Genomic DNA, 24,209 nt, shown 5'->3' with positions numbered 1-24,209 from the left:
AAAGAATTTGTTTGGCAATCACAAATTCCCACGACCAGCTGTCCATAGTAGCAATACGTAGAGACGGCAAGGGCCACAGATTGCACAAGTACAGCACAACAATAATAGGGCAGGGCAAATCGAGGGAAGCCAGCGAATTTGGAAAGGAAGGTGCTCATCCACAGGATTCCATTAATAAAAACTTTAATCTGGAACAAATCTGCAACCCCAACAACTGAAGCAGTGACATCAATATTAATTAATTCATACCACCACAGGACAGCAGCGCTTCCCATGATCGTCTGTAGCCCTGAGGATGTCACCCAAATAGGGGAGGAAAAGGCTGCAAACTGTCTTCGCAGCTCTACTGAAAATTACAACAACAACTCCGAGGTACCGAGCTTCACATCTTCCTACTCCAAAAACTCTAAGGTTTTCTGCAGCAGAGAATTGCAACCTCAACTCCCGCGTGCAAGCTGAGGATACCAACATCTACACGACCATGGATGGTAGTAAGAGCGAGTGCAACATCTACCACTGTCTTCTGGACAGCCAGAAAATCTCTCTATTCATATGAAGGTCTGTGCAGCAGTAGAATACGGGAGTCTGAGTTTGGACTTCATATTCCAGACAGTTTGCGTTGTCCACAGTTTCCCTGAAAGTGAATGGAAATCGTTATTTCACCGCTGTTTTGAAGCCAGATCCTGCATTGAATCTGTTCGCTTTTTTTTTGCTGTGGTGAAACGGTGGGCAATCGCGTTATGAAACGTTGTTATATTTCGCTAATTTCCTTCATTACTGTCTTGGTGAGGGAGACTGGTGATTGGCTCTGTCGATCAGATGGAGGCACCTTTGTTGACCTAATTAATCAAGAATGGAATTGTTAATCTTCACTTTTCATGGTTCATTGTTGTTCTGTTTTGTTTTCTGTTACCTGAGCACTTTCTGGGACTTGGCAATACACTAAATCTTCAGGATGTTTGGAAGCACCGTTTGGAATTGCCTCGCTGCCATTTGTGTGACCGGTTTATGACATTCACAACGCGCACTGCCTCATCAACAGAATTCATGCTTGAGTGTGTCTGAGAATGGCTTTGCCTTTTCAGTTTTGCTTCTGTTCCATGTGAAGAGCTGCCAGTTTTTGGATTCGATGAAAAGCTGTGGGGGTAACATGATTTATGAGGTATTTTTCTTCCGGCTAATGTTTTGATGCATGATTTGTGAATGTGTCATTGGTCAAGGAGAATGGTCATTGGTAGCAAAAGTCCAGAAAACCTTCACCTCTCCGTCGGTTTGAAACATCCACCCTCCAGCAAAAAAAACAAACGTGCTGACTGAGCAACCAACAGCGCGTTTTTGCAAATGGTGCATTGAAACTGGCATTAGCTGCTGCAGTGTCTTAGCGTTGCCGAGCATGGCAAAAGATTCTTCTATCCAACTTGCCATTGCTGAACAGATAACAGAATTTAATCTAAATATATTTGCCAATATTTGTCCCTTATGTCTCCGAACTCTTTTGTCTATATAACCATTCAGATGCCTTTGAACTGTTGTGAGTGCACCACACTCTACTCCTAAATATGCCAATTCATTCCACACTCACAAAGGTTTGTGCGTGCAAAATTGTTCCTCACATCCCTTTCAAAGTTTATCGCCTTTACATTGAACGTGTGATAACTGGCTTGGAACTCCTGTGCATTGTGGAAAATTTCTCATTGACTATTTACTCTGTCCATCTTCCTCATGATTTTATGAACGTATCTGTGGCCATCTCTCAGCCCTGAAGCGCCAGGAAAAAAATATTACAACCTATTTAGATTTGCGCTAATGTGCGAACCCGTTTAAATTATGCAAATCCTGGGACTCAGCTCAGAGAAACTCCTTCCTCAGCAACGGCTCTTCCCGTGTGAAAGGGGCAAAAATTCGAACATCAAATTGGAAACAGCTTCAGAAGATTGGAAGATAGTTCCTGTTCATGGAAAGGTTTTTGATCAGAACTTCTGTCTCGGAAATGCGAAGTCGTAGAAGTTGTAGACAACAAAACCAAATAAAGTGTTGATTACGAGGACTGTGTCTCGTCAGGCAGACGGGGTTTCCAACATTCTAACCAGAAATGATTGCGTTTCCTTCTGCAATTTTCCGATTGATTTGCCGTCTGCCATAGTGACTGGGAAACACATCTGCGTCCGAAACATGATGATAAAACATATTGAAGTATTAATAGTCAATCGACAATAGATAATAGGTGCAGGAGTAGGCCATTCTGCCCTTCGAGCTTGTAACACCATTCAATATGATCGTGGCTGATCATCCTTAATCAGTATCTTGTTCCTGCCTAACCTCCATTACCCTTGATTCCACGATCCTTGAGAGCTACATACAACTCTATCTTAAATGAATCCAGAGACTGGGCCTCCACTGCCATCTGAGGCAGAGCATTCCACACCGCTACCACTCTCTGGGTGAAGTGGTTTCTCCTCGTCTCTGTCATAAATGGTCTATCCCGTATTTTTAAGCTGTGTCCTCTGGTTCGGCAATCACCCATCAGCGGAAACACGTTTCCTGCCTCCAGAGTGTCCAATCCTTTAATAATCTTATATGTCTCAATCAGATCCCCTCTCAGTCTTCTAAACCCAAGGGTATACAAGCCCAGTCGCTCCTGTCTTTCAGTGTAAGGTAATCCCGCCATTCCTGGAATTGACCTCGTGAACCTACGCTGCACTCCCTCAATAACCAGAATGTCTTTCCACAAATGTGGAGACCAGAACTGCACACAATACTCCAGGTGTGGTCTCACCAGGGCCCTGTACAGCTGCAGAAGAACTTCTTTGCTTCGAGACTAAATCCCTCTTGTTATGAAGGCCTGTATGCTTTTAGTCTTCTTCACCAACTGCTGTACCTGCATGCTTACCTTGTGGGAGTACAAGAACACCCAGATACCTCTGTACTGCCCCTTTACCTAAAGTGATTCCATTTAGATTGTAATCTGCCTTCGTGTTCTTGCCACCAAAGTGGATAACCATACATTTATCCACATTAAACTGCATCTGCCATGCATCTGACCACTCACCTAATTTGTCCAGGATACCCTGTAATCTCTTTACATCCCAATCACATTTCACCATGCCACCCAGCTTAGTATCATCAGCAAATTTGCTAATGATATTATTAATACCATCTTCTATGCCATTAACATATATTGTAAAACTATTGTAATATGCAATCCTAAATCCCGATAAAAGTAGATCAGCCTGCCTGCATTTGGCCCATATTCCTCAAATACATTCCTAATCAGGTACTTATACAAATGACGTTTTAAAAAAATTAACTGTACCTGCATCCATCACTTCCTCTCGCGGTCATTCCACACACTGACCAGAGTTTCAAAACAAAGCTGCCCCTCATATCCTTTACAAATCTTCCTCCTTGTGCCTCAAAAATGGACCCCTAGTTACGATCTCCCTTATATTTTATATTAATCTTATTTATGCTCCTTGTGATTTGACAAATCTTAATCAGGTCAAATCTCGAAGTCATCTGCTCTGGTGAAAAAATACAGCAGCCTATTTTTAGAACTGAATACATCCATTCATGACATCATCCTGATAAATACTTTCGGAATACTCTCCTATTTAATAAAATCCTTCTCATAACAAGGAAATCAGAACTGCACACAATATTCCAAGGAACGTGCTGGCATTGGAGGGGGTCCAATGAAGATTTATAAGAATGATCCTGGGAGGAAAAAGGCTGGCCATAAAATGAAGAAGTTGAAGACTCGGGGTCTGTATTTGATGGAGTTTAGAACTTTGATTGAAACTTATACAATACAGAGAATCGTTACTAAAGTGGCTTTTGAGAGGTTTTTCAACGGGTAGGAGAGATTAGGATCCGAGGCCCAGCCTCAGAGAGAAAGGATGAACATTTTCAAGTGAGCTGCTTCAGCCAGATACTAGTGATTCTTTGGAACTCCTCACCGTAGAGGGCTGTGGAGCTAAATGTTTTTGAGAATATTCAAGACAGACACTGATATGTCGTTGATTGATGAGGGGACCAACAGTTACAGGAGATGGCAGAAAGCAGAAGAATGAGGTTAAGAAACACATCAACCAAGACCTATGTTGGAGAGATCCCGATGGGCTGAATGGCCGAATCCTGCTCCTTTATCTTGTGTCTTTATAGTTATTGCATGTGACTTCAATCTGCCCAAAGATTGAGCAAATCAGATCCGTAACAGTGCTACGAAGGAGACCTACTTGGGGTGTGTATGATATGGTTTTCTGGGTCGATATTTTAAGGACACAAATGGGGGACCGAGCATGCTCAATTACATACTGTTTCTTGGCAATTGGTGGGCTAGCTTATTTGGCTGGGCGACTAGATTGCGATGAAGAATGACAGCAACAGCGTGTGCAAATGTCTTGTACCGGCTCCACGAAGTTCCTGCATTCTCAATTTTGCGCCTTGCCTTAGGCACAATCACTCCAAAGTTAAAGCACCATCAGTCTACTCGTGCGAGCTGTCTGTCTCTCGAATGAGAGAGCAGGCTTGGGAATATGGCAACTTTGATTTCAAAGCTTTATTTGTAGAAATGACAAGGAATAATTTTCAACCAATCTGTATGCGTTCCGTAATGGAAGAGTGAATAACAAAGTGAGATAACTCTTCATTAAGATGTAGAGTGATACAGCTGTCTCGATTATGAACCGAAATCTAAATAGAAGAAATGACACTGATATGAAGCGTGAGCAGGGTACAACAAGTTGGGGAACAGACATTAAAGGGATGACAGCACTTGGAAAACATTGGCAGGAACTTCAAATGCTTCTCACTCCTGTCTTACAAAATGAAAACGGGAAACGTGGCCAGGTCATGACCTACAAGGGATATTAGGGCATAGTACTGCACTTAAGGAAGAGTCTTACAAAGTGGCTGAAAATAGCAGCAGACATTAAGACTGAGGGCAGTTCCGGTTTCAGCACAAGACGACGAAATAATTAATGCAGAGCCAACAATTCCGTTTCAATGTAAGCTTCAGAGAAACATATAATGAACTGTTAACGCTCCTGAAGGAGTATGAAGGGAGAAAAAAACGCTCATTGGAAAAAAAATCCCTTACAATGAGAAACAGAGGATGTTATCATGTGGGATAAATGTATGGCATAGCAAACAAACATGTATTTTGGTTCTGTCATCACAAATAATGATTCAAGTAATATTCCTAAAGTGCTGGGAAGAAACAGAAAGGGGGGAACTGAAGGAAATTAGTATTATCAGGAAGATGTTGTTGTAGAAATTGATGTGATTAAAAGACAATAAATTCCATCAACAGCGAATCAAACAACACAGTACTTAAAGTCAACCTAAATACAATGAATGCGTTGTGTAACTAGACTGTGGAGTTAGGGTTAGGGTTAGGGTTATGGTTAGCGTTAGGGTTAGGGTTTGAGTTAGGGTTAGGGTTACGGTTAGGGATAGGGTTAGTGTTCGGATTAGTGTTAGGTATAGGGCTAGGATTAGGGATAGGGTTACGATTAGGGTTAGGGTTAGGGTTAGGGTTAGTGAGATAGGGTTAGGGTTAGGGTTAGGATTAGGGTTAGGGTCAGGGTTAGGGTTAGGGTTAGGGTCAGGGTTAGGGTTACGGTTAGGGATAGGGTAAGGGTTCGGGTTAGTGTTAGGGATAGGGTAGTTTTTGAGATATGATTCGGGTTAGGGTTAGGGTTACCGATAGTGTTAGATTTAGGGTTATGTTTAGGGTTAGGTTTAGTGAGACGGTTAGCGTTAGGGTTAAGGTTAGGTTTAGTGTTGGGCTTACGGATAGGGTGCGGTTTAGGGTTCGGGTTAGGCTTAGTGTTAACGTTAGATTTAGGGTTAGCCTTAGGATTAGGGTTAGGGTTAGGGTTAGGGCTAGGATTAGTGATAGGATTAGGGGTAGGGTTGGCGTGAGGGTTAGGGTTAGGATTAGGGTTAGGTTTATTGATATGGTTAGGTTTAGGGTTAGTGTTAGAGTAGGATTAGGGTTAGGATTAAGCCTAGGGTTATTGTTAGTGTTAGGGTTTGGGTTAGGGTTAGGGTTAGGGTAGGGTTAGGTTTAGGGTTAGGCCTAAGGTGAGTGTTAGTATTAGGGTTAGGGTTAGGGTTAGGGCTAGGATTAGGGTTATGGTTAGCGTTATGATCAGGGTCAGTGTCAATGTTATGGTCAGTGTCAGGGTCAGGTCATTGGTTAGGGTAAGGGTTAGGGTCAGGGTGACGTTCAGGGTCAGGGTCAGGGTCAATGTGAGGGTGAGGGTGAGGGTGAGGGTTAGGGTGAGGGTTATGGTTCAGGTTAGGATTAGGGTTAGGGTTTCGGCCACTTGTTAGATTACTGACAGTGATGGCTCCATCTCAGGTGGTACTGCACCAAAATTAACTCATTCAGAACGTTCTGATTGAAAGCGCACTGAACTCTCCCAGTAATTTCCGGATTCACATGGGAAATGATCGTGTTGTGTGTTCATGTGGGTTTACGTAATGAATAGTTTATTGTCAACAACTGGAGTGGGTTTGGGGCAGGATTAGGACAGAAGTGATCTGGTTGGACAGGGAATTCAAATATTCACAAAGCAGAGAGAGCGGATTGGTCCAGGATAACTCTCCCATCTTCTGACTCTGTACCAGCAAAAGAAATTGCTGAAAAATCTCTGCAGTTCTGGGAGTATTTTGAAAAGGGAAACAGAGTTAAGACCGGGACCAGTGACACTTCTTTTTCCATTTCCATCTCCCTATGCCTTTCTGCAGACTTATTTTCATTTAATATCTCCTGACTTCCACCTTTATACACTGCTTCTCTTTTGTTATTTCCTCTCCAAACATTGTCAATCATGTTAATAAACGCGTACAACATCGATATACTCGAAACAGCAAGGTAGTGCATTGAGCAGCTGCCAATTGCAGGGCTGTACGTTTGTCAGTAGGCACGGTTGCATTGTTGTGAAGCCGTTTTCCGTACTGTCACACCCTAAACATCCCTGGTTCAAAATCAAGCAGGCGTCTGCTTTGTTCCCTTGTTACACGCTATAGCGTTTTGAATTGTTTGGAATGGAGCATTCGTGCTTGTTCTTCTCATTAACAAACCTGCTTTGAATTTGTTCACCCGTATCTGCCTCAGCAGTGAAAAGAATTATCGTTCCAATTCATTGTTCTGTGAATCTGTGTTCAGCTTCTCTCCTCGGATACTCTGAGGATTGGAGATGGTGAAGTGCTTCTGCCAGAAACGCCGTTTCTCCTGATTTTCAGATGCTGCCTGACCTGCTGTGCTTTTCCAGTACCACACTCTCAACTAAATTTCTCTCCTTCCTGGTTCCCGATATGCTTCGATTTGTATACTCCGACGGGCGAATGTGAGGACTGCAGATGCTGGAGATCAGAGCTGAAAAACGTGTTAGAAGAAATGCGCAGCAGGTCAGGCAACATCCAACGAGCAGGAGACCCTTCATGCTTCCTGACCTGCTGCACTTTTCCAGCAACACATTTTTCACATTCCGACGGGCGTCCACTTTCAGGACACAGTTCTGGCCATTGATTCTTTCTGTACCTGTCGTAAGGCATTTGCTTGACATTTGTAGGCGGCCTGGTAGAGTGTCAAGCAGAACACTCATTTGCTCCTTTCACAGCGAACACTCGATTTCTGAGGTACATTCTCTGTCAGATGCATCCCAAAGTAGGCTCTGAAATGCCTCATCTGGACACTATCTGGTGTAACTCAATCTGTATGAAACGAAACCAGAAATCCTCAATCATGTTTTGGAGCAGTTCACGCATTCGTGTTTCTTCGCACTGGGCATGCTTACAGCTCATTCAGTCATCAACAAGAATTAAAAGATTGACAGTCTCAGAAGAACTTGTTGACTCACACTCTCATACAGACACTAATATTACCGTGTAGTCTGAAGTCAATCCACTGAAATTGAGGAAACTACGGACAGGGTGCCGAATGTCATTGTATCCATTTTGTTTTCTTAATATCACAGAGTTGAAGGAAAGAGTGACCAGCGGGAAAGTGGAATGCAAGTCAAATGCAACACCTCTCATACGCCTTCTGTCGGATTAAGTCATCGACAAGAAACTTGAATGAGACGAAATAGGGAGACCATTTCGCACATCGAACAAAGAACAATCATTTATAGTTAACACATCATTCACATCTTAGAACGCTTTTGACCTTCCCTCAATACGAAGATAAAGTGAGTTTTGTACATTTCAAAGTAATGTACTTACTTTTGACTTACTAACAAAACGTGAATCGCATCTCCTCGATTCCCACAGTGGTTTCCAACTCAGCAGGCAGCCAGGTGGCAATTGTTCTTGGTTCTCCTGGAAGATACACGGTTAATGAGAAACACGAGGGAATTTGCAACTCGTTATGGCACGCGTTTCGAATAACCTCTGTAATGGTCTGCCATTCTCGGACTCCAGTGTCAGGTGGAGTAATACCTTTATGCTGCTTATTCTGAAGAACAGGTGAACTCACTGCGAGCATGCTGCAGGGTATCATCAGGTACACGGACTTTGCTTGCCGATTTTTGCCTGTTTGCCAGGGTGGCAGAGCAAGCTGAGACGCTGCCTTTCAGGATCCCGTCCTTAGGAAGGCTTAGGTTTGAATCCCAGTGTTGCCACTTATGGTAATGGATTAGACTGGCAACGTTTGGCAGAGATGAGCTGTTTTGAACAGAATAAAACAAAATCATTTCTTCTTAACCACGCTGCGATGTGGCACACAACAGAGCCTCCAACGTGTCAATGTTCACGCTGTGTTCCCCTGCTGCTGTGGTTATTACATGAGCCAAATGATATGCGACCCAGATGGCCGCGTCATATTCCAGATTATTTGCGTGGTTCACCGTTTTCTCTGAAAGTGAATACAGATCGTTATTTCACCGCTGTTGTGAAACCAGATCCTGCACGGAATCCGCTCCCTGGCGTTTTGATTGTGTGGCGAATAGGAGGGCAATCGTAAGGTGAAACTTAGTGACATTTCTCACATTTCCTGCATTTCTGTCCTCATACGGGAGGCTGTTGATCGGCCCTCTTGATCCGGTGGAGGTAACAGCACATTGTGAACCTAATCTAATAGAGACTGCAATTGGTAATCTTCACTTTTCGTGGTTCACTGCCAGTCTATTCCGTTTAATGTTACTTCAGCACTTTCCGGATAATGGTGGAGCACTATGGCTCCTGTGAGTTTGGAAGTCAAGTTTGGAATTGCCTCGCTGCCATTTGTGCTAGCAGTTCGTGACTCGGATGACTCACACTGCCTCACAGAGAGCGTTCATGCTTTGGTGTGGCAGGAAATAAGTTATCTTTGTCAGTTCTTTTTCTGTTCCATGTTAATAGCTGGCAGTCTTTGGATTCGCTCGAGAGCTGAGGGGAAACACGATTTGTGACGTATTTTCTGCAGCAAAGATCTTTGACGGAGAACTTGGGAATGTGTAAAGAAGAATGGTCATTGCCAGCAAAAGTCCGGAAAACCTTAAAAAAACTAACAGAATGCGCTAGCTGAGGGACAATCACCGTCTGCTCCTGGCAACAAACTTTTCAAACTGGTGCTCGCCACTGAAGCGTCTTAGTTATGCTGTCGTGGATATTAAATCGACTCCACTCAAATGCTCGCAATAGCAAAAAAAAGTTTATTTTAGACCTTTGCAAAGGGACCCTATACATTGGCAAGCGGCCACATGTGAGGGGCACCTGATAGTTTTCACGTATTCCTTTTATCCAATGATACTACAAAGTAAAGATTACCAATTGCAACCTGGATTAGAATAGGTACACAATCTTTATCCTTGTCAACACCTCAAGGCCAGCAGCCTGGAACATTCGAGATCGTATCCAGATATGGAGTTCTTTTTCTCATTATGGGACTGGTGATATGGTAGTTTAACTGGCCTTGTAAGTCAGCTCTAAGGTCGTTTTGTCGTCAGTTTTTTTTTTCTGTCTGTCTGCAAAACTTACCACTCGTTTCAGTCAGGCCCTTACTTCTTGGTTTTCCCTTTGCTTTAATAGATTTCTGTCGAAACGTTAATTTTCCCTTGCATTCCTCCCCCCCACTCCATTTTGTCAATTTATGACAAAAAGATAAAAATATATAAAAAGGCACATAGCTATACATCAAACTGCTTATGGAGCACAACACATTTCCTTGGACACCAGCTCGCTCTAACACAGCTTTTTGGTGGTATCTACACTTGATCTGGTGTGCCCTGTACATAGCCCATTTTTCACACTTCACACACTTCAACATGAAGGTATGGTGGGACCCATGTAATTGGATATTCCTGCTGTGGGGCCTCTGATTCTTCGACCAATTGGTATCCTGCTGCAGTCATAAGCAAATGCCGTAGGCAGGTACACAAGCAGGGTCCTATACAAAGCATTATTTGTAAGACCAGTCCCAGAATTAGTAGAGCATGTAGGATCCAATACCCCCATCCTCCCCCATTGGAACAAAGAGTCATCTGCTGGGGAGGCGGTCCTGTTGCCGCTTTCATCGGATGTATTACACTGGTGATATTATGGAACACATGAGGAATATTAAAGCAGCATGACGGACCAAACATTTGACAATCGCCACTTCTGTTGGCCGTCAGTATGTCTATTCCAAATCGATTTTGTATTGCTGCTTCGCTTACTGCCGTTAATTCAGCATTAATCAGTGTTAGACCTTCCTCCGTTTCACTTGCTAACAGTAATACACGATTTGCGAGGCCATTCATCTTGGTTATTCCAACTGTTGTCCGTACTCGCAAACGAATTGATGACACAATGTTCGTTCCTAGTGTAGTCCAGGGGTCTGCGACTGTGAATGTATTCCAATGCCGAGGGATGTCAACTGTTCGTGGTCTTTGGTGAGAGCACTATCGTACCACGAGACAGTACCTCGGGGAAGCAGCACCCCATCCATCCCAGAGGATGGTGGTGGCACACTCTCTCTCCTCAGGACCATTTTATAACTGCCATCATGGTCTGATTATGGATAAAGGAACAAGTAATATTAATTTTCATACCATTTGCGTAGGTTGCGGAGTAAGACTCATTGTTCAAGTACAGCGCCTTAGTACACTGGGAGATCCCCCAATTAAGTCTCCCCTGATTTGTGCAAATACACGTTACTCCCCTGCCTTCGACGATATGGATGGCTGAGGTTGGCAGCGTGTCAATATTGGGGCTTCAATTAGCCTTGAGTTCGAGTGGTGGCATGAGATTTGCCCTCATTGTTCCCCCTATCAGGGGAAGTGCAGTCTCCGCCCGTGGAAGCAGGCAGCGAGCATTTCTTGCCAGGATGTCTGTAATTTGTTCGTTTGTCCACCTACGAGCTGTGTGCAAATATAATCAACAAGGGTAGCCAACTTCCAATCTCGCGTGTTTTATTAGTGCCAAGGCACACGCTCTGTCCCCTTAACATCTAGCGATGGCCCATCGCACCTCACAACCTTCTGGTATCGCATTTACGCCATTTATCTCATGAAGGGCCAAATCCACTATCGAGTTAGTCTCGCTCCAGACCCCAGACCAACTCCCTTCTGGTCCTGGCGGGACATTAATTCTCTCTATCCTGCTTGGGGATAGCTCCATGATTTAGTTTGGGCGGTTGCCGTGCCCTGGTGCTACTATTTCCTTTAGGAACTTCGACATTGCGTCTCGAAGCGGTTGGGGCGCTGTGCCTCTATGTTCACCTGTGTATAGATGTCAGAGGAGGGTCTATCTATTCCACACCACCAGACTCCCTCATCGCTCTTCTAAGGATTGGTTATTATTACCCGTTCCATGGCATCGCCTTCCTTGATAATAGAATACCTATACCCGCCTCAGGTGTCCCTACCCGCGGTGGCTACTACTAAGTGCCAGTCACTCGGATCACAAGGATCCCTGCTTAAATATTAGTCGTCCCATTTATAGTCAACCTGGTTACTGTACGGCCATGTGTCGGATGTAAAGATCCCCTTTGCATCCTCGGTTAAGATAACCGTCTGCGGCTGTATCCCAGAGGCCCCTGCCTTCACGAATCGTCCTGCCAGGTCAGCCCCATATTTGTATGAGGCTTCTAATCACTACTTGCACTTATTTGTTGCCGGTATTGTCCGATGTCTCCTCAAGTCCATCTACACGTCTGCAATGACCGGCGTGTATCCATGTTGCACATCCAGCGATCTTAACAGCTATCAGATGTTTTGTAAGGAGCATTTCAAACGGTCCCAGCCACCTCGTTGCCTTCCAGCTTTTCCTTCAGAAGCCTTTCACCACTATCCAGTCCAGAGGTTCCTGATCGTGCTTTTTCCCTTCTGCCGATTGGGATAGTGCTGTCTTCCATTGATTCTGCATTTGAAACAAAAGTGTAGAGAGTTTTATACAGTAACATGTTATCTCATCCTCACAGTGGTGTGTTATCTGTCTTACCTTAGGTATTGGGCCATTTCCTGTATTGGGCACTCTACCAAACAAAATTACAAACGGGCTAAGATTGGCTCTGGCTCTCCTTCTAGATCTCATAAACATTAGCACATTTGGAAGTGCCTTTGTCCATGTCACCTCTAGTTCCTCACAACATTTTGTCAATTTATTTTTTTTAGGGCATTCTCAGTTTCCACTGCCCCACCGCTCGCTGGGTGGTAGGCACAGTATTGTCAAACATTTATTCCCAAGTAATCACTGATCTGCTATCGGGAAATATCGAGAAATGGTTTCCAATTGTCGCTGCCAAGCATTTCAGCGATTTCCCACCTCGGAATTATTTCAGTTCGCAAAGCCTTGGCTACTGCACTGGAATCCTGTTTAGATGTGGGGAGCGCTTCCACTCATTTGGGAAACATTTCAACCATTACCAGACAATACTTTTTCACTTCGTTCGGTGTTAGTTCAATAAACTCCATCTGTAAATGTTCAGAGGATATTTGGGTTTCGAGGTGTGCTGCCTGACTTATATATATTCCCCTCGCCACATTATTAGAGCTGCAGATAACACATCATTCACAATATATCTGGGAGTAGTGACTCAATCCCACAGTGTATCAGTGTGCCGAAATACTGTCGTACATCCCCCCTTTTGACACATAGTCCTTACTGTGTGTCAGTTTTGCATAGAACAGGAATAATGATCAAAGTAGACAGGGTTTACAATTGGGGCCACATCAGACCCCTTCCCTCATGCTGCACCCTGCCGTTGTCCGTGTGGCCTGCGATTGTAACTCCCATACGTCTGCTTTAGGAGTACACATTTTTGTCATACACATGGCAAACTGATCACTTGGTGGCTGCTGGGCTGCCGTCCTTGCCCCTGAGTCTGCCTTCTCACTGCCTTGAGAAATTGTATCGTTATTTTTGTGTGGGCTTCACATTTACACACAGTGATTGATTTAGGCAATAGGACCGCCTCCAGGAAGTCAGAAATCAGGCTACGGTGTGTGATGAGCTCTCCAGGGGAGGTTAAGAAGGTGCTGTGCTTCCACAGGATTCCAACATCATGTCCAAACCTGAATGCACATCTGCAAATGGTGCACATATTCACTGTCCTTTCCTTAGCCAATTTATATGCCTCACTCAAAACAATCAGATCCGCTGCTTGCGCTGACAGATGAGACGGGAGTGATTCCACTTTGACTATCTCGTAGGTAGTTCCTATAACATACCCAATGAAATTCTGGCCTGCCTCCTTGCTTCTGAATGCTGTCCCATTCAAGAAAAAAAACACCATGTCAGTATTCTGAAGTGGTGAATCCTGCAAGAATGGTGTGGGGCTGCAAATTTCACAATTTACAGCGACACATTCACGTGGGACTCCATCTCCTTCTGTGTGGAGATGGCTAGCAGCGTTAAGGGTGTTACATCGCTTTATTGTATTGTTACACATCTCCAATAACACAATATAATATCTGAGCAAAAGTCCTGCCGACATCTTTGCTGTCTTTTGCTCGGAAAGCAGTAACGATATTGCATGTGGGATCATAGGATTAAGTCAACATAGCCGACTTAATCTTGCCTCTATGGCGTCGAGTTTAGCTGAAAAATAAGCTCCCGGCCTCAATATCCCCCATGATTCTGCATCAGCACAGATGTTATGAAGCCCCGCTTGTCATATACCGATTGTACAAAAGGCTTGTTTGGATTCGGAACGCCCAGAGCAGGTGACGTTTGGAGAGCCTTTCTCAATTCAACCAAGCCACTCTCGGACTCTGGGGTCCACTGCAATGGATTCTGGTTGTGCATCACTTTTCCATGGGCTACGTCACTTCGAGGTGCCTCAAGGGTTGCCTAATGTGGGACAAATGTTCTACAGGAACAGCACATTCCCAAAAAGGAGAGCAATTGTTTCTTCGTGTGAGACTTTGGAAATTGCTGGATTGCATGAACTTGGTCCTGAACAATGGACATTCCTTGTGCAGACATTAAGTGGCCTAGGAACATCACCTGTTGTTGCTCAACTTGCAGTGTTTTGGGACGAGCTTTGTGCCCTTCCCTCGCTAGAGGGCGGAGTGACGGACGGGTATCTTTCTCACATTGTTCCCCTGTTGGTGCTGCTCTTCAGTAATCGTCCAGATATAGCAGAAGCGCTGACCCCATGGTTCAAACATTAGTCTCCAGACTCCTGAGTAGAGCCTCATTATATATGGTGGAGAACTCAATGTCGCATGAAAGTGTGCGACTTACATTTGAATGAAAAAGCGATCCAGAATTGACTCTCTGGGTGCACCAGAACACGAAATAAAGGCATTTGTTAAATCCACAGCAGAGAACCATTTACAGTTTGGTGAAATTTGAGCCAATATAGTATAGAGTTTGGTAACATTTGGGACGCACATAACAACAGTGTTATTGACTGCCTGCAGGTATTGAACAAATCTCCATTCCACCAGTTCATCTGGAATGTTTGCTTTCTGACCCGAAAAATAATGGGTTCTCACCGGTGAGTTTTCACAGGGGATTATCCGTCTATCTTTCAGGAGTGGGTCAAAAACTAGAGTAATTCCTTCTATAGCCACGGGTTTTATTGGATATTGCGGTCTGCAAGCATGATACTCAGAAGTCGAGGTTATTCTTATGGGTTCACAATCTGTTATGAGCCCAGCATCATCTTTGCCTTTTGCCCACAACACCTTAGGGACCCTTCTCAATCTTGCGTCCGACACTTTGACCTTAGGAAAACGCCAGGCTACCTTCTTCGGCTCTTCAGGGCGAGCGGATTTTCCTGAACTGCCCTATCTGCCTGAGGTAGCCCATTGAGTTTCTTCCTGTATGTCTGCATATCTTCATTGAAGCAGATACTCACATCGTCGCTCCAGACCCAATCTTTTGTTTTTTTGTGAGTTTAGTATCTTTCGTCCCAAATCCAGCAACTGTTGCTGGACACCTTCGCCAATGACACGTGAGGAAAAGATCCTTCCACATCAAAAAGATAGCGTCTACTTGACGTCACAGATACTTTCGACAAATTTAAAATGTCTGCACTTCTGCAATCATTCCAATAAAATTTACACAATAACAACTGATCTGGTTTAACCAATTTCCTGAACCACTTCTTCTCTTTATGATTCGTCAGAGCCATCGTGGTGTTTGTGTGCTGTGCAGTGCAGCATGTCCCCAGCAAGAAATTCGGTGTTAGTAGGATTAATAGGGCGAGTGAATTGCTCACTGAACGTGTCGCTCTCTGGCTTAATTAGCACTCATAGACATAAATCAGGGGTCTTGAGTCGTATTTTAAAATCTATGTTGGTAAATCTTCTTTTCGTCTTAACTGAAAGCCCGTCGGGGTACCGAGGAAATCCAACCACAGTCTTCCTATGAGATCCAGAGCCATCAGATTTAAAGGATTGAATTCCGATGACAAAAATGGGAATTTGAATGTTTCCCCATTACTGTTTTTGCACAACTGGGGCGTGGTAAATCTCTCTCGTATCATGACTCCTGATGCACCCATTGAGTTCAGGAATCATTCACTCATCCTTATTTCTGTCGAGTCTGTGTCCTGGCTTGATTTAAGAACTGAATATGTTGCCCCTTTATCACCCAAAAAGGTAACTGGTGTACCTTCCCCGTATATCATCGAGGTAGGTATGTCAATAAATCGTTATACTGAACATATAGTCCACGTTTTGCAAAATCAGCGCTCAAAGTAGAGGTGGGACAGGCTTCAGTGCCCGTAACGTTCGTAGAAGAGATTAGCATAAACAAGTCTTCGTTGCCAAGCATAAAGGAAATAGACTTCCCTGTAACTTGTGGGCTGCGCACCTCCACCTTAGCCTGCCCCCGTCAATCACCATGCTGTCCAGCCTCTAGGGCTGACTAAAGCTGTCTGTATGGGCACTGCCTCGCCCAGTGATCCATTGCTTCACAAACAAAGCACCCGCCGGAGCTACCTCTGCTTTTCCCTCTTCCTCTTCCGCGAACTTCACCTCTGTCTCTCTTTTCCCGCAGCACCCCCATCCAACGGCTAGGCGACCATATGCATCATAGAAAGGTGAACGTTATGTTCTTGCTGTTCCCTCTTTAGTTTCCGCTTATCCTACTCTTGGATCAGCAATTTTTCAGCATGTATTGCGTGTTGTTCGATCAAATTCAGCTTTCCCGTGTGCCAAGTAATGCATGTTTCGTTTAACTTTTCTTGCTACTTCCCCCGTCATTCCTTTGATTAAGCTGTTCCTCAGGTGTGCCTCATGTGGTGTGATTTCTGCAGTCGGTATTTCTTCCGGTGGTATTAGTTCATTATGGGTCTCATGGATTTCAGTGAGGCGCGTAAGGGACTGGGACACTGTTTAACCTTCTTGTTGTTTACATATTGCAATTTTGGTCATATCCATTCGCAATGGGAATGCCTCCACCAGGCGGTTGCCAGCGCTGCATCAAAAGCATCAAAGTCTTTGTTTTCCTCCACCTGTGGGTCGGTTGCCCTGGCATAGATATTTCTGGCTGGCCAGTTATCATTGATTGTGGTGATTTTGGCACCTAGTTTTCGTCCCAGGAGGCGTCTCATTTCATGTGACGTGGAATGGAACTCGAAACAGAACTTTGTCAATTCTTCGGCGAACTCTTTACCTCCAATCTCGCGTGGGTCAGTCAACTGCCAATACAGACTTGCCAAATCCTTCATGGTCCATGGCCATTGGACCAATACTGGGTGGCCCATTGGTGTTTGCGGAACCACCTGATTTGATGATCGGACACCAGTACTCTCTCCGTCTAACATATAGTCTGTGGAGGGTTGATCGCAAACAGGCCCTGGACACCTTTCAATCTTGGAACGGAGTCCTCCGTTTGGGCTTCTTGATTCAATTGGTTACGGGTATGATATGCTATCGGTGATCAGCAGACCCTGAGGCAGTGGTCGCTAAATTGGAATCTTTGCCAGGTGTACCTCGGAGACGGGCTGCAGGTCTCAGAGGGCAGCATTCAAAGTCAGGATCTGAAACAGACTTATGACACTGTACGGTTTCATTAGGTGTTTTTTTCCCCCAACTGTGACCTCAGTATTTCCAACTGCCTTTTCCTGAAAGTTCCTCCCTCCGAAATAGCACATTCTTTGATTCGAAATTCGAACTGCTTTTCAGATTCTGGGCCATAATTATTTGGCATGCATTGCATTTTCGACTTTTTCAGCGTTATTGGAAAAGTGTTCAGCTCTCTCTCTCGCGCGTGCCAGTCTGCCCGATATTGTTTTTGTTTGCCAATATAATTTGCTTTTACCTCCGGGGGTTCCCTTTCATTTGATGTGTCCGCCTCAATGCCTTTGTTTTCATAAACCAAGAAACCTCATACTGGTAGGTCTTTGGCAAAGCCAACTTAGATAGTGGCGGCTCCAAGTCGAAAACCACACTTAAACTTGTTGTTGACTTATGTCTCTAGAGACGGCAATCCTTTCCTTTGAGTTTTACTCGAATACCCGTCGAGACTCTCTGCATCCTCTTCCTGATTCAATTTATCACATAGAACGAGTCTCTATTTAGGTTTACTTAAGCCACAACCCTTATCGTGACCCTATTCTATTCGGACCGTGGCGCTGGAGTGAACCACATTTCTCAAGCCCTCTCGCGCAAATGGGCCAATTTAGCCCTGGAGATGAAGTGAAAGTACTTCGAAGCTCTGGTGCCTACACCTACTGAGCATCTTTCGAATCTTACATAGTCGTGGGGACCCAGGCGAGCCCCCAGGTTTACTGTCGTGGAAATTAAATCGACTGTCGTAGAAATTAAATGCTAGCCCGAAGAAAGAAAATGTTTAGTTTTGGACACTGCAGAGTTGACCTGATACATTGGAAAGATTCTGCACGGAAGGGGCGCCTGATGGTTTCCACATATTCACTTTATACTATAAACGCCTTTCCTAATCACATCTCAGGCCAGGACCCTGGATCATTTGAGTTCATTTCTACACATTGAGTTGTTATTCTCATTCCTTGATTGCTGATATGACAGTTTATTGGCTTTGAGAGTCTGCTGGAGGTTTGGTTTCACTTCATTTTTTTCTGTCTTTCTGCAATACGTTTCCAAATTCAGTCACTTACTTCTTTGTTTCAACTAGGCTTTTACAGATTTCACAGTGTATGTTAATTTTCCAGTGCAGAGTGTCAGGCTGATACTGACTCAATAAGTGTGAAGGGGTCTGGATGATAGTCACGCAATGAGGGTGACCTGTCAGTTGGTCGTGACGCAGGCTGTGTCGTGGGTTAGGGTGGGAGTAGCGCAGGAAGTGAGAGAGGGTCAGGGGAAGCGTGATGCAGTAAGTCTGAGGGATCAGTCTGACAGTGACGCAGTAAGTGTGAGGTGGTCAGGGTGATAGTGAAGCAGTAAGTGTGAGACAGTCAGTGTGACATTGACGCAGTAAGAGTGAGTGGTCAGGCTGATAGTGACGCTGTAAGTGTGGCGAGGGCAGGTTGATCGTGATGTATTAAGTGTGAGCGGTCAGGCTGATAGTGATGCAGTAAGTGTTAATGTGTCAGGCTGATATAGACGCAGCAAGTAGGAGCGGACAGGGTGACAGTGACACAGTAAGTGTGAGGGGTCAGTCTGATCGTGATGCAGTATGTGAGAGCACAGGCTGATAGTGATGCAGTAAGTGTGAGGGGGCCAGGCTAATAGATTTCGAATAAGTTTGAAGGGTCTGGGTGATCGTGCGGCAGTAAGTATGAAGGGGTCAGGATGATAGTGATGCAGTAAGTGTGATGGGGTCAGAGTGATAGTGATGCAATAAGTTTGAGCTACACAGGATGATAGTGAAAGGTGAGTGTGAGGTGGTAGGATGATAGTGAGGCAGTGAGGGTTAATTGTCAGTGTGATAGTGACACAGTTTGTGAGTGGGTCACGGTGATAATGACATGGTAAGTGTGATGGGGTCAATGTGCCGGTGGTGCAGATGCTTTGAGGGGTCGGGTTGTAGTGACACAGTAAGTGTGCGGGGTCAGGATGATAGTGACGCATTGAGTGTTAGGTGTCAGGGTGGTAGCAATGCAGAACAAGTGAGAGGTCAGGATGATCGTGATAGAGTAAGTCTGAGGTGTTGGGCTGATGCTGAATCTGTAAACGTGAGTGGGTCAGCGTGATAATGACAGTAAGTGTGAGAATGTCAGGCTGATAGTGACGCAGTAAGCGTGAAGGTGTCAGTCTGATAGTGACACAGAAAGTGTGAGGTGGTCAGTCTGAGAGTGACGCAGTAACATTGTGGTGGTCACGCTGATAGTGACGCAGTAAAAGTGAGGATGTCAGTGCGATAGTCACATACTAAGTGTGAGTAGTCAGTCTGATAGTGAAGCAGTAAGTTTGAGAGTTTCAGGCTGAAGTTGACGCAGTAAGTGTGAAGGATTCAGTAAAATAGTGACGCCATAAGTGTGAGGTTGTCAGATCGATAATGACGCAGTAAGAGTGAGGGGATCAGACTGATAGTGTCGCAGTAAGCGTGACGGGGTCAGTCTGATAGTGACAGAGTAAGTATGAGAGTTTCGGCTGATGCTGACGAAGTAAATGTGAGTGTGTCAGTGTGATACTGACACAGTAAGGGTGAGGGTGTCAGGGTGATAGTGACGCAGTAAGCGTGACGGTGTCAAGCTGATAGTGACACAGCAAGTGCGAGGGGATCAGTGTGATTGTGTCACAGTAAATGTTCAGGGTCATACTGAACCGGTAATTTGAGTCAGTCAGCCTGATAGTGCTGTAGCAAGTGTGAGGAATTCAGGTTGATAGAGACAAGGTGGGGTCAGGGTGATCGTGACTCTGTAAGTGTGTGAATGTCAGCCTGACAGTGATGGAGTAAGTGTGAGGGGGTCAGCCGAATAGAGACGCAGTAAATCTGATGGGTTCAGGGTAATAGTGATGCAGTATGGGTGAGGGGGTCAGGCTGATATGGATGCAGTAAGTGGGAGAGGGTGAGGTTGATAATGACGTGATAAGTGTGAGGGAGTCAGGGTGATAGCGATGCAGTAAACGTGAGGATGTCAGGGTGAAAGTGAGAGAGTAAATGTGAAGGGTTCAGGCTGATAGTAGCATGGTAAATTTTGAGGGCGTTGCGCTGATCGTGATGCAGAAAATGTGAGTGTTTCAGGGTGATTGGTCGCAGTAATTGTGAGGGGATCTGGGTTAACAGTGATACAGTCAGTGTGAGGGGACCACGGTGACAGTGACACAGTAAGTATGATGGCGTCAGTGTATTTGTGTTACAAGAGGTGTGAGCGTGTCAGGCTGATAGTGTCGCAGCCAGTGTGAGGGAGTCAGGGTGATCGTGATGCAGCAAGTGTGAGGGGTTCAGGCTGATATTGACGCAATAAGTGCAAGTGAGTCAGGCAGATTAAGGCGTAGTTAGTGTGAGGAGTTCAGGGATATAGTGGTGCAGGAAAGGTGAGCGAGTCAGGGTCATAGTGACGCAGTAAGTTTGAGTTATCAGGCTAATCTGGACGCAGTAAATGTGAGGGGTTCAGGGTGATAGTGACACTTCAAATGTGAGGGGTTCAGGCTGATAGTGATGCAGTAAGTGGGAGGGAACCAACCTGATAGTCACGCAGTAAGTGTGAGGATTCAGGGGATTAGTGATGCATTATATGTGAGGGGGTTTCAGGCTAATAGTGGCACAGTATGTATGAGGGGGTCAGGCTGATAATGACGCAATAAATGTGAGGGTATCCGGTGAAAGTGAGGGGGTAAATGTGAGGGTGTTAGGTTGATAGTGACGGTGTAAGTGTGAGGAGTCAGGGTATTAGTGGTGCAGTAAGTGTGAAGGGTGTTCAGCCTGACAGTGGCACAGAACGTGTGAGGGGCTCAGGGTGATATTGACGGGGTAATTATGAAGGAATCATGCCAGTAGTGATGCAGCAGATATGAGGGGGTCAGGGTGATGGTGACGCAGTAATTGTGTGGTGGGTCTGGGAGACAGTGAAGGAGTGAGTGTGTGGTGTCAGATTGATGGTGATGGGGTGCGTGTGAGGGTGTCGGAGTGACAGTGACGAAGTGAATGTGAGAGGGTCATTGTGTCAGTGATGGATTTAGTTTGAGGGTGTCAGATGGTTATGGATTGATTGAGTGCTTGAGGGTAACAGGGGGTGAGTGAGTTTGAATGGGCCAGGGTGACTCAACGGGTGTGAGTGAGGGTTGTCATGTTGATGTTGACAGAATGCGTGTGAATTCGCGAGCGTGACAATGACAGAGTGATTTTGAGAGGTCAAGGTGTTGGCAACGGAGTGAGTGTGTCTTGGTCAGGGAGTTGGTGACGGATTGTGTGTGACGGTTTTAGACTGACTGTGACAGTGTGAGTTGAGGGGACAAGGTTACGATGATGAATTGAATGTGAATGTTTTAGAGTGGCAGTGACGGACTGAGTGTGAGGGGCAAATGGCGACGGTAATGGCGTGAGTGTGAGGGGTTATGTTGATGGTGACAGAGTGAGTGTGAGGGGTCAGGGTGATGGTGATGGAGTGAATGTGGGGGTTCAGGGTGACGATGATGAAGTGAGTGTGAGGGGGTCAGGGTGACGATGATGGAGTGAGATTGAGTGGTCAGGATGACACCAATGGAGTAATTTCGAAGAAGTCAGGATGACAGAGATGGAGTGAGTGTGAGTGGTCAGGGTGATGGAGATGAAGTGAGTGGTGGGGCGTCAGGGTGTCTGTGGTTGAGTGACTGTGAGGGGTCAGGGTGATGGTGATGGAATGAGTGCGTTTCGTCAGGGTGACGCTGATAGTGTGAGTGTGAAAGGTTAGGATGACGGATTGAGTGTGAGCAGGACACGGTGACAGAGATGCAGTGAATGTGAACAGGTAAATGTGACACAGTGAGTTTGAGGGACTCAGGTTGATGTTCACGTAGTGAAAGTGAGAGGGACAGGGTTACGGTGCCAGAGTGAGTGTGAGAGTGTTGACCTGACTGTGTCAGAATGATTGTGAGTTGCCCAGGAGTGAGTGTGAGGGGCTCAGCCTGAGGATGACGGTCTGAGTGTAAGGGGCTCCCCTGACAGTTGCGGAGTGAGTGTGAGGGGTACAGCATGACGGTGACGGAGTGAGTGTGAGGGGTCAGGGTAATGCATTAGTGTGAGTGTGTGAGGTTGACAATGATGGCATATGTGAGGGGTTCAGGGTGATTGAGACATAGTGAGTGTGAGGTGTACAGGCTAACAGTGAAGAAGTGAGTGTGACGTCGTCAGTGTGACAGTGATGCAGCGAGTATGAGGGTGTCATTGTGATGGTGATGGAGTGAGTGCAAGGGGGTCAGTGTGACTTTGGGGGATTGACTTTGTGGATGCCAATGTGAAAGTAATGGAGTGATTGTGACAGGGTATGAATGAGAGAGTGATTGTAAGGGGGTCATTTTGACAGTGATTGTGTAAGTGTGAGGGGGCCATATTGTCGTTGATGGAGTGAGAGTGACAGGCATTAGTGCGACGCTGGGGAAAAAATGTGAGGCGGCCAGGGTGACAGTGATGGAGTCATTGTGACAGGGTATGGGTGACTGGGAGAGTGTGAAGTGGTCTTGGTGAGTGTAACAGAGTGTCTGCCAGAGAGTTAGGGTTACACTGAGAGAGTGACTATGATAGTTGGAGGGTGACAGTGATAGAGTGATTTTGAGGGGGTCAGCGTGATGATGATGAAGTGATTTTGAATTGTCAAGAAGTCGATGTTGAAGTGAGTGTGAGGAGTCAAAATGGCAGTGACAGATTTTGTCTGAGGGCGTCAGGGTGACTGTGACAGACTGAGTGTGTCGGTGTCAGTGTGAGGGTTTAGCAGGGATGGCATAGGTATGAGGCTGTGAGGATGACAGTGATTGAATGAGTATGAGGGGTTCAGCGTGATTGTGATGGAGTGAGTGTGAGGAGTACAGTGTGACAGGGAAGGAGTGAGTGTGAGCGGGTCAGTGTGACGATGAGGGTGCTGGTGTAAGGGGTGAGAGTGACAGTGAAGGAGTAAGTTTGAGATGTTAACGAGTAGGTGAGGCAGTGAGTGTGACAGGCTCACGGTGATGGTGACGGAGTAAATGTGCGGGGATTAGCGTCACAGTGATGGAGTGAGTGCGAATGGGTCAGCTTGACAGTGATGACGTGAGTGCGAGATGTCAGGGTGACGTGGATGGAGTGAGTGTGAAGTGGTTTTGGTGACGTTGATACATTGCGAGTGAGGAGGTCAAGGTGACGGTGACGGAGTGACTGTGAGCAGGTCTGGGTGAACGTGATGGATGTGTGTGAATGGGGCAGCGTAACACAGTGATTGTGATGGAATACAAGTGACAGAGATGGAGTGCGTTTGAGTGGGCAGTGGGTCATACCTGCCTGGTCTGGGCAACATGTGATTCCAGACCCAGATCAATGTGTTTTGATCTTCACTGCCCTCTGAGCAATTACCGTTGGTCAATAAATTCTGCCTAGCCATTGGCACCTACATCCCGTGAATATACAAAAAAAGAGACTCCATGCATAGAATTTGATCTGTTTTCTCAAGCGTTTTCGTGATAGATGAAGAAAAAATCATAAAACAATAAACACAAGAGAGAAGAAACCAATGTCTGCAGGAACAAGGAACAATTCAGAAAGTAAGTGACAGAAATGAGGGAGTTGTCCAGATGCTTTTCACCTTTGGCTTCGGTTGGAACATGCCCTTGCTTGTGTCATTCTTGGGAAACATCTTTTGACAGGCAGAGTCAGGAGACATTTCCTGAGGATAGGATTTCCAGTTACAAGTTCTGGAGTTGAATATATGGCTGTGTGAAGCAGATAAATTAGGGAAATGGGGGTGGGTT

Source organism: Chiloscyllium punctatum, chromosome 28, assembly GCF_047496795.1.
Source record: "Chiloscyllium punctatum isolate Juve2018m chromosome 28, sChiPun1.3, whole genome shotgun sequence".
In the NCBI taxonomy this organism is placed as follows: Eukaryota; Metazoa; Chordata; class Chondrichthyes; order Orectolobiformes; family Hemiscylliidae; genus Chiloscyllium; species Chiloscyllium punctatum.
This window is presented reverse-complemented; position numbering follows the sequence as displayed.